Consider the following 17,198-nt stretch of genomic DNA (forward strand, 5'->3'; position numbering starts at 1 on the left):
CAAAATGTCATTGGCCTTCTTGGCAACAAGGGCACACTGTTGACTCATATCCAGCTTCTCGTCCACTGTAACCCCTAGGTCCTTTTCTGCAGAACTGCTGCCGAGCCATTCGGTCCCTAGGCTGTAGCGGTGCATGGGATTCTTCCGTCCTAAGTGCAGGACTCTGCACTTGTCCTTGTTGAACCTCATCAGATTTCTTTTGGCCCAATCCTCCAATTTGTGTAGGTCCCTCTGTATCCTATCCCTACCCTCCAGCGTATCTACCTCTCCTCCCAGTTTAGCGTCATCTGCAAACTTGCTGAGGGTGCAATCCACACCATCCTCCAGATCATTTATGAAGATATTGAACAAAACCGGCCTGAGGACCGACCCTGAGTCTTCAACTGAGTCTTCTGTAATATTTTACGGTGGGATTTTCAAATGTGTCTAATTGACTTAGAAGTACCAGTCTAGAGTTATGCTTCTAAGTCACATCCCTAGCTTTCTGCCTTAAAGGGGATAGGCTAATGTTATTTTTAAAAAAACTCAAACAGGGACAAATCCAGCTCTGGTATAAAACACGGGAAATTACAATGACTTAGGATGAGTTCAGATGTCTTTATATTAGGACAGACTGTGGCTTCAAATCTTTTGTTTACAGGAGTTCTTAGGACTGAACTAACTGTAAGTTTGACGCTCTCTGTAAAAAGATAAACATAGGATAATCTTTCGCATTGTAACAAATACCATTAATGAAATATTAAAATTTCTTAGCTCTCACATGATTTTTCAGCTTATGTGGCAGTAGTGACAAAGGTCTCCTACTTAGAACTTCAGTCCCCAACCTGAAAAATGAAAAGGAGATTGGAGACTGGTTCAAAAAAATAAATATCTAAAATTAATGTAAATAGGACAAAAAAGTGTGATCATTTGCTCAAAAGTCTATTTCACTCAATATCGAGAGATCAAAAAATCTGAGCTGGGATAGGAATAAGAAACATAAGTTGTAAAGTAGACACGTAACTAAGAATTAAACCAAAACAGAACAAAAGACAATATGGGAAATGGAGAAAATAGGCAATGTGCAAACAAACAAGTAACAGTTGGAACAGATACTAATTTTACCCAACTCATAGAATTCAGAGGACTAAATAATGCACAATTTTTTGGCAGTTTGTTTTGTTTTAAGCTTCTCACAAGAGTATAGAATGCTTTTGGGGAGGGGGGAATTACAGTCTTTGTCCTCAACTGGTTCAGGTATTGATTGTTCAGAGCCAGACAAACTGGGAGTGTTCATTTCTAAAACAAACATGGTCAGTAAATTGGATGCCCATCAAAGGCTACAAAAATTCATTCTCTTTCTGAAAAGGTAATAAAATGCAAACTGTGATGCAGCACACCTGAGATCAAGGAGGGAAATGATCACACATAAGCACAATATTGTGACATGAATATGCATCTTCCTGTGATTTTTAGCATGTAATTTATAAGAGATTGGTCATCACCCATTTCTAGATCCCTGGCCCTATCTTCCTTTCCAGTAAGATGCATGCAACTGGTGTCAGTGTTTGTCTTCTGCTGAGCTTTTGCCACTATCAGAGAGGCAAGTTGTCTCAGAAAGGTGAGCTTCTCTTCACACTATCCCTCTGAGTTATATTTTATTTTACATGATTAATAGTGTAAATTCATGGACTTTCAAACTTTTTCATGGTGTGCACCACATTTCAATAGACAGCTTGTCTCATGGGCAACTTCCTTCCTATTCACAATCATATAACATTCCTGTATAAGCCACAGCAAATATATGCATGGAAAGATGGTATAAATCAATGGGCATTTTATCATTGACTTCAAGGAGAGCAGAATTAGGTTAGCGCTCTGTGCTTTTCAAAATCCCACCCTTAACATATATTTGTCTTACAAAGGAATACTTAGTGGATGAAAATAAGGAAAAGAAGCCAATGCCCTGTGACCAGACTGTTCTCAACGGAGCACCAACAACTGCTCCATGAGCCACCAGTTCAGTCTGGGAACCGTTGGTTTATTCTTCAACCTCTCCTTCTTTACGTCAGAGATTCTGACTTTTTCCACACTTTGCAGGACTTCAGCACTTTATGGGTGCTTTACAACACAGTGTGTCCCTCTGACATGGAGTAACTGTAAGTTCTGTCTGAAGATACAAGTTTAGTGAGCCTGACTGTCAGTCACAGAAGTTGTGTAATAAAAGGTATCTTCCACAAAGTAAAGTAGCATTGGTAATTCCTTGTAGAGTCTTGTATTAAAATAATTTGTTGTTTAAAAAAGGTCTACAATGAGTGGTTGTTACAAAGTGGGCATATGATACTAGGTAAACCTTGTTTCAAGGAAATGCTTTAAAGTTAACAAAATAAGCGGTTTTTAACAGTCCATTTTAGTTTTTAAGACAGAATATTTAAACATGTTGTACGGGGAGACTTAGGCAAACCAGTAAAGTGCCTGAAATCACTATGGCTTATTGCTAAAAACAGCCAAGTCAGCAGGCTGTAAATTAGCCAAGTCAGCAGGCTCAGCTTAACCAAGGCGGGGGGGGGGGGGGGGGGGGTTGGGTGCCACAGAAAGGGCAGCTTGACCCCACATCCTTCCTGATAAGAACTGTGTTGAAGTTGCTGATACATGCATCTTAGAAGAGCAGGATGTGTCCCAGGAATGTGTATTGGGGCCTCAAGACTGCAAACTCTGGAAAAACCCACACCTGGTTAATTGATAATCAGAAGGAACCTCTGGCTTGACCATTGAAACTGCTTACTTAACAAGTTTGCTTTAAGGGACATGTCATTCTATTACTAATGTATAAATAAGGGGGAAAAGTTTGAGGTAGGGGGATTCTTCAGGACTGGACTCTCCCTCTGGATGCATCTTGTGTTCCCCACTAGCAGACGGGCTGCTGCCATGCCACTCGAGAGCCACACTCAGCTCTGGTAATTATCAAGGGTTGGGGATGTTTTACTAACCTGTTGCAGACATGTGTATAAGTGTTTGAGACTAAGTAAAGTTTAGCTTTAAGTGAAAGTACTCTTGTGTTGTCCTGTTTGTGCCAGCCATCTATCGGTATGTCTCCCCTGATTTATTTTCTGACACCACCTCACACAGAGTAAAAGTTAGCAAGAGCTTTGGGTTGAAAGAACCCCGGGTAACAATGTGGCATGTCCTTTGTGTTTCATACCCCATTAACCACTAAGATATTGACAAATCTTTGTTTTCTGATTATGTGAGGGTTTGATCCTTTGCCATCTGACACATCTTTACTCTCTCTTGATGATTAGTGATAATGTTAATGAGCCTATGACTTGCTCGTCAATATTTTTTATAATTTTAATCAATTGAGAAGGAACAGATACTATTATGATAAACATAAGGAGTGGCAACACACTTCCAATTATTATGTGTTGAGGCTCAGATAAAATAGACTTAACTCACTGAAGAGATAGAAAGAGAGAAGTTGATGTGTTAATGGTTACACAGAACATTTACTCCTGAAAATCATGGTTAGATGATGCCATGCTCAATGTTAGATATGCTGCAGCTGAATCAGCAATGGTACAGATTTATATAGAATATATAAGCACATTATTTGCACTTATGTGATGAGGATTCTTTAATACTGATCCTTCAATCATATTTATTTGTATAAATTCAAGAACTTGTGGATGGATGGATCTGCCTTAGCCAACATGCAATTGTGCAGTGGAAGTTACAAGGATGAAAAAGAAATAATCAATATATCAGTGGACTTCTACCATGCAGCTTTAAGTTTGACTAAATACTAGAATTTAATGCAAGTATTGATATATAATGAACATTTAAATACTATGACTATGTCAGACAAATTTCCACTGAAGCTAACAAATGCTAGATCAGCTCTCTGTGTGTAATTATGCATAGACAGCAAAATATTTAGATCACAGTCTAATGATGACTAAAGTGAATCAATGAGCAATAAATGCAGTAGAGGTTGCATGAACCACCACTAGCCATTAGAGTAATAAAATCTGCAGTTTCTTTGTCTCCTTGCCTCTGTCTGGTTCTCTTTCCTTTTACTGTTCCTTTCTACTTTTCATGAATTCAATGCCTATTGATTAATTTTGCCTGAATAACCACCTGTCGGTAAAGGTATCATTGCTTCCCACACTAGAGTAGATTTAGCTTTCTTCTTTCGTGATGAATATGTTGTAGCTCCTTCCTGCCCCCCAGAACTCATTGAAAGGTGAAGTGTATATATAATGCTGCTTTAATTGCTTACCATAAGCACAGAAAATGAAGTTTGCATAAACGGACGATCTATAAACAGAAGCTGTTCATTCAGTATTTGGGCAAAACTCATGATCAGATCAGGAGGAGTTTTGCCTCTGTGGGAAGAAATGTTTATATTTCATGCTACCCAGTGAGTGCCTTGCTGAATTGAAGCCCTGAAGAAAGAAAAGGGGAGAGATTCTGGAAACCTGTTTTCCCATCTTGTGATAAAGTCCACAAAAGGGAGATGAACATTTTGTCTAAATAGATATTTCTATAGGAAAATGACAGTTTTGGGGGGTTTTATTTGGAAAAAACCCAAAAAAACCATTTTTGAAAGTTCAATAAAAACATTTTCAATGCTAACTTTTAAGCTTTATGATGAAATTTTCATGGGGAACATCGGTTTCCCAACAACATGGAATTTGGTAGGATCTGAGCTGCACAACAGTGAATGTTATAATTATCCCAGACATTCAGAAACCATTCTGAGAACAAAACCCTAGGTACGTTATGCTAAAAATTAAATTTTGAAAGAAAAAAACTGAATGTGATTGTGGCAATTACAAACAGTGCCTTTTTTAAACAAAGCACATTCTCGGTCACTTTTCCCAAATTAGTTTTGGTCTAACATCAAATGTCAGCTCAATGTCCATTAAGAAACAAGTCGTGTAATAATCAAGGATAACATAGGACTGAAGCATCTGCACTTAAAGCTTCTGGATTTCAATTAACTAATTCAAAAACACTTGTCAATGAAAAAAAAAGGGGCCTTTTCAATTGGATTGTGTGTGTGCTAATCAATACCTTATTATCTTTAGCCACAATAGCCTGTTCCTGGTACTTGTACCACAGAAAAAAATAATCACAATGGAGTAGACAACACCTTGAACACAATGTGCTCAGCTGGACCATGAGAAATTTAAGAATTGTATATTAGTGAAAAATACTGGCAAGACAGACAATCTAGAAATAAGGAGAGACAGATAGATATCTGGAAAGAGATAATAGATGATCTTTCTCTCTTATCCCAGAGCATCTTTGCAGACAGAAAGAGCAGTAGAGTGTCACCACTCATTCTTGTCCATGGCTTGTCCTGTCCTCTCCTGTCCATCAGATACTACTCAATAAAAATGAGACAAACAAGCATACTTGTTTCTGATCAGAAACAACTCTGGGTTTGTTGGCTTTGGTATTATCCATGATCCAGTAGAGTGATTAATTTAGAAATTATTCCTATTTCTCATTTTCAGATATGTGTCTTGGGTCTGAGAAATGACCAGTGTACTAAATGGTTTATATTTAGAGACATATTTGAAAATTATGTAGAAGCTAGTGACTTAATAGTGGAGAAAATGGAAGGACAGACCTGGTGGAGTCATTGGTAGCAAAAATGAAAAGCTTTTGGATCGAGTCCTAGGCGCATTGCATCTCCTTGATGTGCTCAGGAATGTCAACTCCACTCCTATTAACATTAATATGGAGTGCTGAATGAAAACGAAGGGGAAATATATGTCAGAAAGGTTGACTTAGTCAATAAATCTAAAGCTAAATTACAACTGTGTTTTTTCTATTTCACCTTTTAACAAAAAGATGTGTTTATCTTAATAATTCTCAGTTTATATTATGTAACATGTTTTATGAAACCATAAAAAAGATCTGCTATATATAAACCTAGCCTAGTGTATTTTAGAAGGATCATTTTAACTGCTATAGTGTATATTTCTTTATGGAGAATATATATAAAGTAGGGGTCCTGATATCATTAGTAACTCACCCCTAATACTGGCGGATTGTGTAGATGAGATGAAAAGTGACATATATACTTAAATTGCCCCAGATCCCTAAATGGCCCCCTCAAGGATTGAACTCACATGCATGAGATCACTTTCTTCCTGCATGTAGCATTTGATACAAATCTACAGACATTTGCAGGGAAACAAAATGGAGTTGAGAAACCAGGAGGGTGAGAAATAGCTTAAATGAATCTTAACCACAAAGCCATATTCTGATCACAGTTATTAGAAGCTAGCACATGTGCTTGCCAGAATACTTGGGGAAATTCTGAGCATAAACTAGAGGAGCCTGAAGGCAGCTTCAACTTGTTTGACCATTACTAGTGATATATCAATACATGATGGATGGGGGACAGACCCTGGCAGCATTAGAGGGTTGTGTTTTCACATGGATAAACTGTCTGACTGATTTCTTAATTGTATAAGGCCGGTATTGGCAACTTTTGGCACACGGCCCTTCAGGGAAATCCGCTGACAGGCTGGGATGGTATGTTTACTTGTAGCGTCCGCAAGTTCTGCCTATTGCAGCTCCCACTGGCCGCAGTTTGCCGTTCCAGGCCAATGGGGGCTGCGGGAAGTGTCATCTAGCACATCCCTCAGCCCAAGCCCCTTCCCACAGCCCCCATGGCCTGGACCAGCAAACCATGGCCAGTGGGAGCTGTGATCGGCCAAACCTCCGGATGCTGCAGGTAAACAAACCATCCCGGCCTGCTAGCAGATTTCCCTGACAGGCCGTGTGCCAAAGATTGCCAATCCCTGCTATAAGGCAAACCCAGGCTTTTCTTCAGACATTTTGGTTTTCCCTGAGCACAAATTTTTGTTGTGACAATTATTGGACCAAAATTCTGATCCATTAAATCACTGTAAATCTAGAGTGATGCTACTGACTGCAATCCAGCTGTTCTAGATTTACAGCGGTGCAGGTCTGTAGTGACATAACGGAGATCAGAACCTGGTACAACATAAAAATGTGCAAGAAGAATTCCATTCTGTACTCTTGCTTGTGTTCTTCTGTGATCTGTGTACACTCACACTGGTCACTGTGTAGCCCTTATGTAATTTAGCATTCAAACACTGAAGTCACTGGAGAGACTTTCCAATGGCAGTGAGTAACTGCTCATTTTAATAGAGTTACTTCTAATTTACATCATTTGAGAGCAGAATGATGGTCAACATCTTTTTTCTATTTTATTTGTACTTCGTGAGTCAGATCCTCAAGTGGTGAAAATCTGATTTCCACTACATGAATATTTGTAAGCATGGTGAAGTGCTAGAAAGCAGTGGCCAAAATACTATAAACTATTAAAAACTGTATGTAGTGTACTGTAATGGAAAGGTTTATACAGGCATGTTGTAAAATCAGATTTATTCTTATCCAAAACAAATAAAACTCTTAAGAATTATGCTACACAATGCTTTTAAATTTTAAACAAGTCAGTTATAAATATGCAAAGTGCTTTTGATTATGAGACCTGGATAACTTCCAGCTCAATAACATTTTAACATTATTGTTCTAAGTAGCCATAAAAATAGATGAAATCTGGAATGATTATTTTAAGACTTTTTGGTTTCCAGTCAGTTTTAAATTCTCCGAATTTAGCTTTCAAAAAACTCTTATGACCCAAGTAGCAGTGTTCTATTACTCTTTGATTACACAGATCCCTAACAAGTAGTGCTGCATTGATCTTCATTAAATACACACTGTGGTTACTGACAGCTTCAGCCTCAAAACTATGAAGGTTCTGAACCTGGTCCCAATGAAATTAACAGCAAGACTTTCTTTGATTTAACAGGAGGAGAGACAAGAAAGAGGAGTTTTGAACCTAATTACAAAAAAAGATAAGTGTGAACTAGAAAAAGAAAAAAAACAACAACAACAACCACCACCACCACCAAACTTCTTATGTAGCATCTCCATTATCAGAGGTTTGGATTGATGGTAGCCGATACTGTACGATACCCTGCTAATCTTTGTGGCTGAATAATCCTTTTGATCCACCCACCTCTACATTTCTTCGATTCACATTGTCCACACACAATCTTATTTTTCTGCCTCATCTTCTTCTGTCATCAATTTTCTCTTCCAGTACCCATAAACGTGCATCGTTCACTGAACTTTTTTAAATATGGCCTGCAAATCAAATCCCTCTTTTCATAAGATCTGACTAGCATTTGCAGAGTTCCAATAATCTCCAATACTTTTTCATTAGTTACAGGATCTATAATTTCCAGAATTCTATAATACCACAATTTGAAGGACTTTTTTTTAAATCAATTGTTTGAGTGTCCATGTTTCACAGCCATAATTTAACACAGAGCAAATGTAATTTCAAGTGCTGGAATTTAGTTTTCAATTTTTTGTCCCTTCTCATCAGATGTTTGATCTTCCAGGATGTCTTTCATTCTTGCTATTCTGGAGCTGACTACAATATCTGATTTTTCATCTTCTGTAATGATACTTCCTAAGTAGCACTAAGAGCAATCTTAGCTGACTGTAAACCAGGTCTTTAAATACACAGCATTCCACTCCTTTGAAAATATTAAATAATGTATAGCTTATGAAAGTTGCCAGAGACTAATGTCTTCTCTTTAGCCTGACATGTCTAGTGCAGATGGTTTCAGAAAAAGCTTCTCCACATCACCCTGTTGATGCAACTGCAACTAGGCTAAGTGGGATGGGAAGGTGTTTCGATCTCATTGCCCATTTTGTCCTTGGTTTCTCTGCTGAAAACCGTGGTATAAATTAATTAATTGCAAAGTGTTGTGTAATGTAGACCCTCATTCATTAGGAATTAGACTATCAGATCATTTCCAATTGACTACTGACTAGAGAGTTCATTTCTAATGGCTGATAAATCCCAAGCCATTCATGTAGTATCCATAGCTGCTGCTGTCACTCAAATTAAAAATATTGGCTCAAAAAATCAGTCTGCTTCAGTTTTAGAACCATATTCTTTATAATCTTAGGGCCAACATATGGTTTTGCCACAATGGGTGAACTAAGGAAGGAGTCCCATGAGAAAGCAAGGCTCTTACCATGATTCAGGTACACTATCTCCATTTTCCCCTGAACCTTTAACGGTGCTTCTCTGAGTCTTTTATCTCAGTATCCTGCTGTGCACTTCCAATGATTATTCCACCTTGCTTTTTTTAAGCACTGAGAATTTCCCAATGTTCATTCAAAGGGAGACCCTCACATCTAAATCACTTGAAGCTCTATGATTGGCCAAAAAGTGATCAGACACCTAAGAAGTGTCCTGATACTGGATGAAAGTGTCTTGGATTAAATTAATTCTCTTTAAATACTGGAAATGAAAAAAACCCAATATAGTGCAAGGAAAATATCACAACCAGACACTTTTAGCTTCAGTGGAGTGAAATATAGTAATGAGAACATTTAGTTTTCACTGTACCAACTAGGAGAGTGAACGGGTGGATAGGGCACCTTGAAAGGCAATACAAGCAAATTAGCTGATGAAATTACTTTCTGTAGTATGCTATACAACTTTTTTTCCAGCAGTAAGTCTATGTTAGGGAAGAAAGAATGACAGAAAAAAGAAATTAATCCTGTATTTTACCAAACTGAGAAAAATTCCTGTTATAGAACAGATGCATCTGAATGAAAGCTGCTGCTACTTCTCCCTGCATACGCTTCCTTTTTCCATCCAGAAGATTCTACACTCTCCTCCACATCTCAAACATCCAGCAAAGTGCGGCATATTGTCTATACAGTTTGGATGCTTGGAGTTTAATCACCTTCTGATTGTTAAAAAGGTTAAAAGATTCATAAGGATCAAAGTTAGTGTAGGAACTTTTCTCCCTGCTCTCCAGTTCTCATGCAGGGATTTATGCTCCCTTAGTTTCTTGCAACATCGTGTGTCGTAGAAGGTAACATCTCAGCAGGGTTAGTCCAGACTACATTACTAGAAGGAGTATAATTGCACGCTTTATAAAGTGTAGTTTCAGGATTGGATCCTCAGCTAGTGTAAATCGGCATAGCTTTGAAGGCAATGGACCTATGGCAATTTATGCCAGATGAGGTTCTGGCTTTATTTCTATACAAATTTGCAGAATGTGGGGTGACAGCATCACCACCATACAAATTAAAACATTTTTCATCCTTTTCACTATTAATTGTAGAAAGACACACAAATGATTCCTCTTGATTTTAAGACCTAGTAAAGCCTATTTTTCTACCCAAGCAGGTAATATATCTATATGAACTATACTGTATATAGATGCCCCATGAAGTAAGTGAGGAAACACCTGAGTAAACTACACTAGTATACAAACATACAGGAAGTACCATTTCAGGTTGGGGAGGAGGAAGGGGGAGTAAAACCTTCCTTCAAGTGAGACTACATGTATCATTTTTTACTTCTGCTCCTAGCCCAGTGTCAACACTGAAGACAATGTCATGTATAACTGGTCATATTATAGAATCTATCCATGTTGCAAATTTTCATATTGTGTCAAACTATTCATCACAATTTGGAGGAACACAGGGACAACTATGATGGAAAGGACAGAAAAAACAAAACAGGAAGAACTGAGACTGCCATTGATAAGTTATTTAATTCTGCCTGTGGAATGGCAATAGCTTCAAAATTTTAAGCCTCAGGATGGTGGTCATCTTATATTTGTAGTAAATTGATTGATCTCACACAGAATCTAGAAGCCCAACATTTTCAGCCCTGGCGTGACTCAGTTGCCATGCTGTTCAGAAAGTAAATCTGCTCAATGTACAGATCTGACCCAATGCATACAAAACAAAAGCCAAGCAGGCAGCTTTTCTTGTCATCTACTGGTAACAGGACTAGCAAAATTGTTCCACTGCAAGCACCTCTCTTTTGAATGTATGTGGTGGTGGGGGGGAATAGATGAGACTTCTAGTACTTTACATTTCCAATGGGGGATACATGTACACCCTTATCTATACTTGTGTGCAACACCTAGGCTTTAAAGTTGTATTATGCATTGATTAACCAATACTGTGACTTCAAGTGCTGAGCGTATGTCTGTCTGAGCCTATTTAGCCGATTTGATGATCTTCCACTTTCTAGGTCTTTCCTCCTGCAGAGGAGTGCACTTGGTCTTGCCCTCTCATGACTTAATTTGGTAGAGAGTTTCTCATCTAGCATCCCCTGCTGACAGCCATTCTGACCCTATGGTGGTTTGTCTCTTTTTGTGACTCGGCCCTTTGTCCAGGTCACTTTTAGTCCCATCATTCTAGGGTAACTGAAAATCCAACAAAACTGTAGTCCCACAGCCTCAAACTAGGCTTTTAGCCCAAGTGCTAACTCAGTAGTCCTCTAACCCCTGGTCTCTAGGTCTCCACACCACTGTTTCTAGGGGCCAGTAGGTGAACCCAGGTCCTCCCTCTTCTCTGTGTTCTAGCCCAGGGAACCTGTAATAAGCAGGCAAGCGTACCTAAACAGTTCCCCTGATTCTTCCCATCTCAGCCTATCTGCAGACCTTTCTCACCAGCTCCTTCCTGGGCTCACTGTGTACCTGCATTCCTCTAAGGCTCCACCCTTCTTTCAAGGCCATGGCTTGCAGGATTCTCCTCTAGAGTTCTCCAAGAAATACTAAATCAAAAGTACAAACTTAAACCACTTCTGCCCTTCATGGGTGTGAACTGAAGTTCACTACATTTCCGTAATATGCTACTACTCAACTGAACACCAACATCAGAGGGTTGCCGCCCTAGAGTCTTGTCCGTTTTGAGACCCACCACAGGAACTAACTCCCCTTCTGTTGTTTTTACCATTTCTCCTCTCTCCTGGCTTCTATCAGACCCTTCTCAGCAAACAGGAACTCCCAATCTACTTTCTTAGGTCTCTTCCTTAACTCTGAGCTTTCTCAGTCCTTTAAAGGAAACCTCACTCCTTTTCAGGTGAATCTACTAACTAACCGTAACACCTCTCCAAGTGCCACACATGGGTTAATTGTATTTTCAGGCTCCTATTAGGCTTTTCATTGTATCTCCTTACCAAATAACTCAAATTAAGCTAACCATAAATGTTTTCATTCACTAGTTAATAAATACATACTTATGCCAATAAATACAGCTCTAAAATTAAGGGGGTAGGGGAAATCTTTATATGTATACCAATTGCACCTACAATAAAATACATCTAATAAAAGTAATGATAAATAACTTTTGATTAGATACTGTTACTAAGTTTAATGTTCTTGGATGCTATTACAGTAAGAAATGCTAAATATTGAAACCTTCATCAAAATAGCTAATTCATGTATAAAGAGTGTAAACTTCACTTCATTGCTGCACCAGTATGTCTCAATCCCACTGTGGAGGGACCAGCTCTCAGAAAAAGAGAGCAGTTCACTCTCCATACCCATTGAAAGGCCTGGTAACAAAGGTCACAGATTCATGAGGAGATAAATGATTACCACCCAAATTATTATGTGTAACTTTTTAATCTGTACCCTAGATTCCTTTTAGATTCTAGGTGTAGTTGGTAATGACCTCTAAAGCCTCAAGTAGTCCCATCAAGGATGAGCGATCTCACCCGTTACCATTTATCCAAGCTGGTGAAAAGTTTTCCATCAGAACTGTTAAACAAAAATAATTTTAGTAAAAAAACCCTAATTTTCTGTTAGTTTTTCTTTTGTTTTCTGAAAAGTCAAAATCTTCTGTGGAAAATTTCACTAGAAACTAATTTGTTGAAATTTTCTCTAGGCGGGAAAAAAACCAGTATTTTCTGATTAGTGCTACTCCCAAATGCGAAAATGGTGGTGCTAGTGTCCCATAGCAGAATTTTCTAATTGGAGGGCCCCAAGCTTTGGAATTCACTCTTCACGCAAATCTACCTGAGATAAAATGTTATGACTTTAGGTCAGTGCTCAAGTTGAACAGTCTTGTTGTATTCCTGCTTGTATGTTAAACTGTATTTAAAGCACTTAGCAGCCAAGCCATTAGGCAGTACTGAAATTAACAGACAACCAAACATTACTACTTTTGGCCATTGTATTAATATTAACTGAATGCAAATTGGCAACCTAGACGCCAAAGGATCCATAAACACATCACCAATGTTTTTGTCATCCAGGAACCTGAGACATTGTTTTTAAAATACAGTCCCAATATAATAAAAACTGGTATAATATTTAAGTCCCACTACAAGGGGACAACGCTATTTATTATATATTTTCAATAATGTATCAGCTAATACTTTCTGAAGAGAAGTGCTGGTGCTGACCTAAAGTAATTCATGAACATACTTTACAATTTAAGGACATTTTCTGCTATATGTATCAATGTGTGTCACATCACCCCAGAGGCCTCTTTAACAGCTCCGTCAGTCTTCATACAAGATGTAGTGAAGATGTTGGTTCAAACATTTTAGATTCCAAAATTAAAGTAATTTATATTGAAAATATATGGTTGCTCTTCATACATGGAAAAATCTTAACACTGTGGTAACCTAAAGCAGTACACATGTGCATAGTAATTGGTGAAACATTCCCTCTGTACTATCAGTGTCTTGTAAAACCATATACCATGTTGCAATCTCTCAGTTCAAATGAGCTGCTCACTTCCTGAGATTTGTCTGTATCACCTGAGGAAAGATCAAGCCTGACCTGTTCATCTAACGAAACACAGCTTTCACACACATACTCTAACAGAGCTTTTATAATACTTTAAAAGTTTAAAAAAAAAAAAAGGGATGAATGGCTATAGTTTGAAGCCAGCTGGTAACCATTTCACAGAAAGGGAGAATCTTTTATACTTACTGGCCATGTAGGCTACAGAGACATTAATGAGGATGGGCACCTTGGAATTACAACATACTGATGTTAACAAATGTTTAATAAATAATGACGGGAAATAGTGTAGAACAGTACTTCATGCTCTGATTGACTAGGCATCTATGTGTTGACAGAGTTTATCTAGACATCATGGTGCCTTGATTATATCTGTGCCAACAACTGATTTTTCAGTTAAATGGCTGAACCAAAATCTAAAGGTATTTCAGGTCCAACAAAGTCTTGCATTTAGTTTGAGGTTTTTAAAACATTTTAAATATTAAAATTGAAGTAAAATTTTAAGCAGTCATTTTAAATCAAAACATTTCATTTTGAAAACGCTGAAATTAAACACGGATTGTGTTTTCCACTAAAACTATTTGCCAGATTAAACATGAATTTGCAAAATATTTGGGTAGATCCAAATCTGCATTTTTCTGAGAAAAAAATTCTGGCCAAAAATTTCACTCAGCTGTAGCTTTGAAAGAACTCAAATCATAAGAAAGAGTGGCTATTTACTCCTGGGGGAATTCTGCACGTACATCAAATTTATCTGTTGTCCACAGATTTCTTTGCTTACCCACAGAAAAATGACTGCTGGTGGGAATCAAAGGGAAGCTGCAAGGGCAGTCACTTGCTCCTCCCTGCCAGCTGGGAACAGCTGGAGGAGACATAAATCATGTGGGGATGAGGGGGCTGTGTGTCCGTGCGTGCGGAGATGTCCCTCTGGCTCACTGTGGCGGTGTGCCCAGCATGGAGGGGCAGGGCTTCGGGGTGTTTGGAGGTAAGTGAGAGGCAGGTTTTGTCCTTTCAGGCAGAGCATAATGTTGCAGCCTGCCTGCTTAGTTGTTCCTATTGTTGTTAGTGAATTGTTCCCATTCTTAGTGAATTCCCCCAGGAGCATAAAACAGGTATAAAAATTTTAAGGCTCCTTTACATTACATTTACATAAAGGAGACTTATTGAAAATGACAAAAAGGCCTTTTAAATGCTTATTGTACTTTAGTGATTAGAACTGGTCTGCTTTTTAGGACTGAAAAAAAAAAATTCCTTCCAAGATGTGTTCCATGAACTGTTTACTACTGACATTTCTGAAGATAAGCATTAGCCAATATAAATTGTGAGTTTGATTCCTCAAACACTCACTTGCTCTTCAGTTGCCTATGATGGAATAGTGAGCAAATGGCTGCATGTGTTTGTTGACTAATAACTAAAACTAAAGGGTCAAACGTAGCTACATTACTATTAGACAAAGGGGCTTTGGGGATTTTCACCAATGCTTTCTCATTCTCCATCCATTGTGTTTCAAATAAATTACCCAAATAATTGAAACTGGCATAATTATATTGCATTATTTTGACAAAAAATGTGCAGAATTTTAAAATATTGTGCACAGAATTAATTTTTTTGGTGCAGAATTACTCCAGCAGTAGCTGTTGAATGAGACTTCATTGGGGCCTGATTCAAAGCCCACTCAACTCAATGAAAAGATGGACATCAATGGGTTTAAGATGAGGCTCTTAGTTGACCAAGACTAATATTTTTATTACTTTAACATTCTTATTTTGGGATAACAGTCGATATAAAACATCCTGAGGTGTGAATGCTTATGTCTGATAGAGCATAACATCCTGCAATAACGTAAAACAAATTAAGGCCCCCATTCTGCAAATGCAGCCACAGCCCTGACCCCATGCAGATCCCCAGGAAGGTCGAGGGCTCCATGAAGGCTGCAGGGTCCACTGCCAGGGATCTGGCTGCAGGATCATGGCCTCAGTGGCCACATACACCTTAGGAAAGAGAATGAGTTGGAGCCTAACCACATGTCTCATAGCATATTAAAACCACAGCTATGAAAATAGTATAAAGGTGAGAACAAAAGTTAAAAAGTACTTATAGAAGGAAGTCAAGAAATACACATACAAAAAACAAGCAGGGCACAAAAGTTGTGTTAAAAATAAATTATAGGAGATTCCATGGAAGCGAAAGGGTACAATATGGTCTTTAAAGGTTTTATTAGAGTTGCACCTGGCAGCAGTAACTGTGATGTACTTAGTGACTTTCTGGACTAATAATTTATTCGACAAACAATTCAATTCCAGTTGACCTGAAACTATTCGTGAATATGACAGGTTTCAGAGTAACAGCTGTGTTAGTCTGTATTCGCAAAAAGAAAAGAAGTACTTGTGGCACCTTAGAGACTAACCAATTTATTTGAGCATAAGCTTTTGTGAGCTACAGCTCACTTCATCAGATGCATACTGTGGAAAGTGTAGAAGATCTTTTTATATACACACAAAGCATGAAAAAATACCTCCTCCCACCCCACTCTCCTGCTGGTGATAGCTTATCTAAAGTGATCACTCTCCTTACAATGTGTATGATAATCAAGTTGGGCCATTCCTCAGGCCCTACGCTACCAGCACTCCCAGCTACCTTCGAGACACCACTGACTTCCTGAGGAAACTACAATCCATCGGTGATCTTCCTGATAACACCATCCTGGCCACTATGGATGTAGAAGCCCTCTACACCAACATTCCACACAAAGATGGACTACAAGCCGTCAAGAACACTATCTCCAATAATATCACGGCTAATCTGGTGGCTGAACTTTGTGACTTTGTCCTTACCCAAAACTATTTTACATTTGGGGACAATGTATACCTTCAGATCAGCGGCACTGCTATGGGTACCCACATGGCCCCACAGTATGCCAACATTTTTATGGCTGACTTAGAACAACGCTTCCTCAGCTCTCGTCCCCTAACGCCCCTACTCTACTTGCGCTATATTGATGACATCTTCATCATCTGGACCCATGGAAAAGAAGCTCTTGAGGGATTCCACCATGATTTCAACAATTTCCATCCCACCATCAACCTCAGCCTGGTCCAGTCCACACAAGAGATCCACTTCCTGGACACTACAGTGCTAATAAATGATGGTCACATAAACACCACCCTATACCGGAAACCTACTGACCGCTATTCCTACCTACATGCCTCCAGCTTTCACCCTGACCACACCACACAATCCATCGTCTACAGCCAAGCTCTGCGATACAACCGCATTTGCTCCAACCCCTCAGACAGAGACAAACACCCACAAGATCTCTATCAAACATTCTTACAACTACAATACCCACCTGCGGAAGTGAAGAAACAGATTGATAGAGCCAGAAGAGTTCCCAGAAGTCACCTACTACAGGACAGGCCTAACAAAGAAAATAACAGAACGCCACTAGCCGTCACCTTCAGCCCCCAACTAAAACCCCTCCAACGCATTATTAAGGATCTACAACCTATCCTGAAGGATGACCCAACACTCTCACAAATCTTGGGAGACAGGCCAGTCCTTGCCTACAGACAGCCCCCCAACCTG

General features: G+C 38.8%; 1 long non-coding RNA gene across 1 annotated transcript in view; it reads left to right on the forward strand.

Annotated features, from left to right (window-relative positions):
- The first annotated feature begins 9,058 nt into the window (after positions 1 to 9,058).
- LOC119567148 overlaps positions 9,059 to 17,198 on the forward strand; it is a 28,287-nt gene continuing 20,147 nt past the window's right edge. The window contains exon 1 of the long non-coding RNA XR_005226942.2: positions 9,059 to 9,090. This is a non-coding gene — a long non-coding RNA (uncharacterized LOC119567148). The remainder of the gene's footprint in view (positions 9,091 to 17,198) is intronic.

This window comes from Chelonia mydas, chromosome 9 (assembly GCF_015237465.2).
Source record: "Chelonia mydas isolate rCheMyd1 chromosome 9, rCheMyd1.pri.v2, whole genome shotgun sequence".
NCBI lineage: Eukaryota > Metazoa > Chordata > Testudines > Cheloniidae > Chelonia > Chelonia mydas.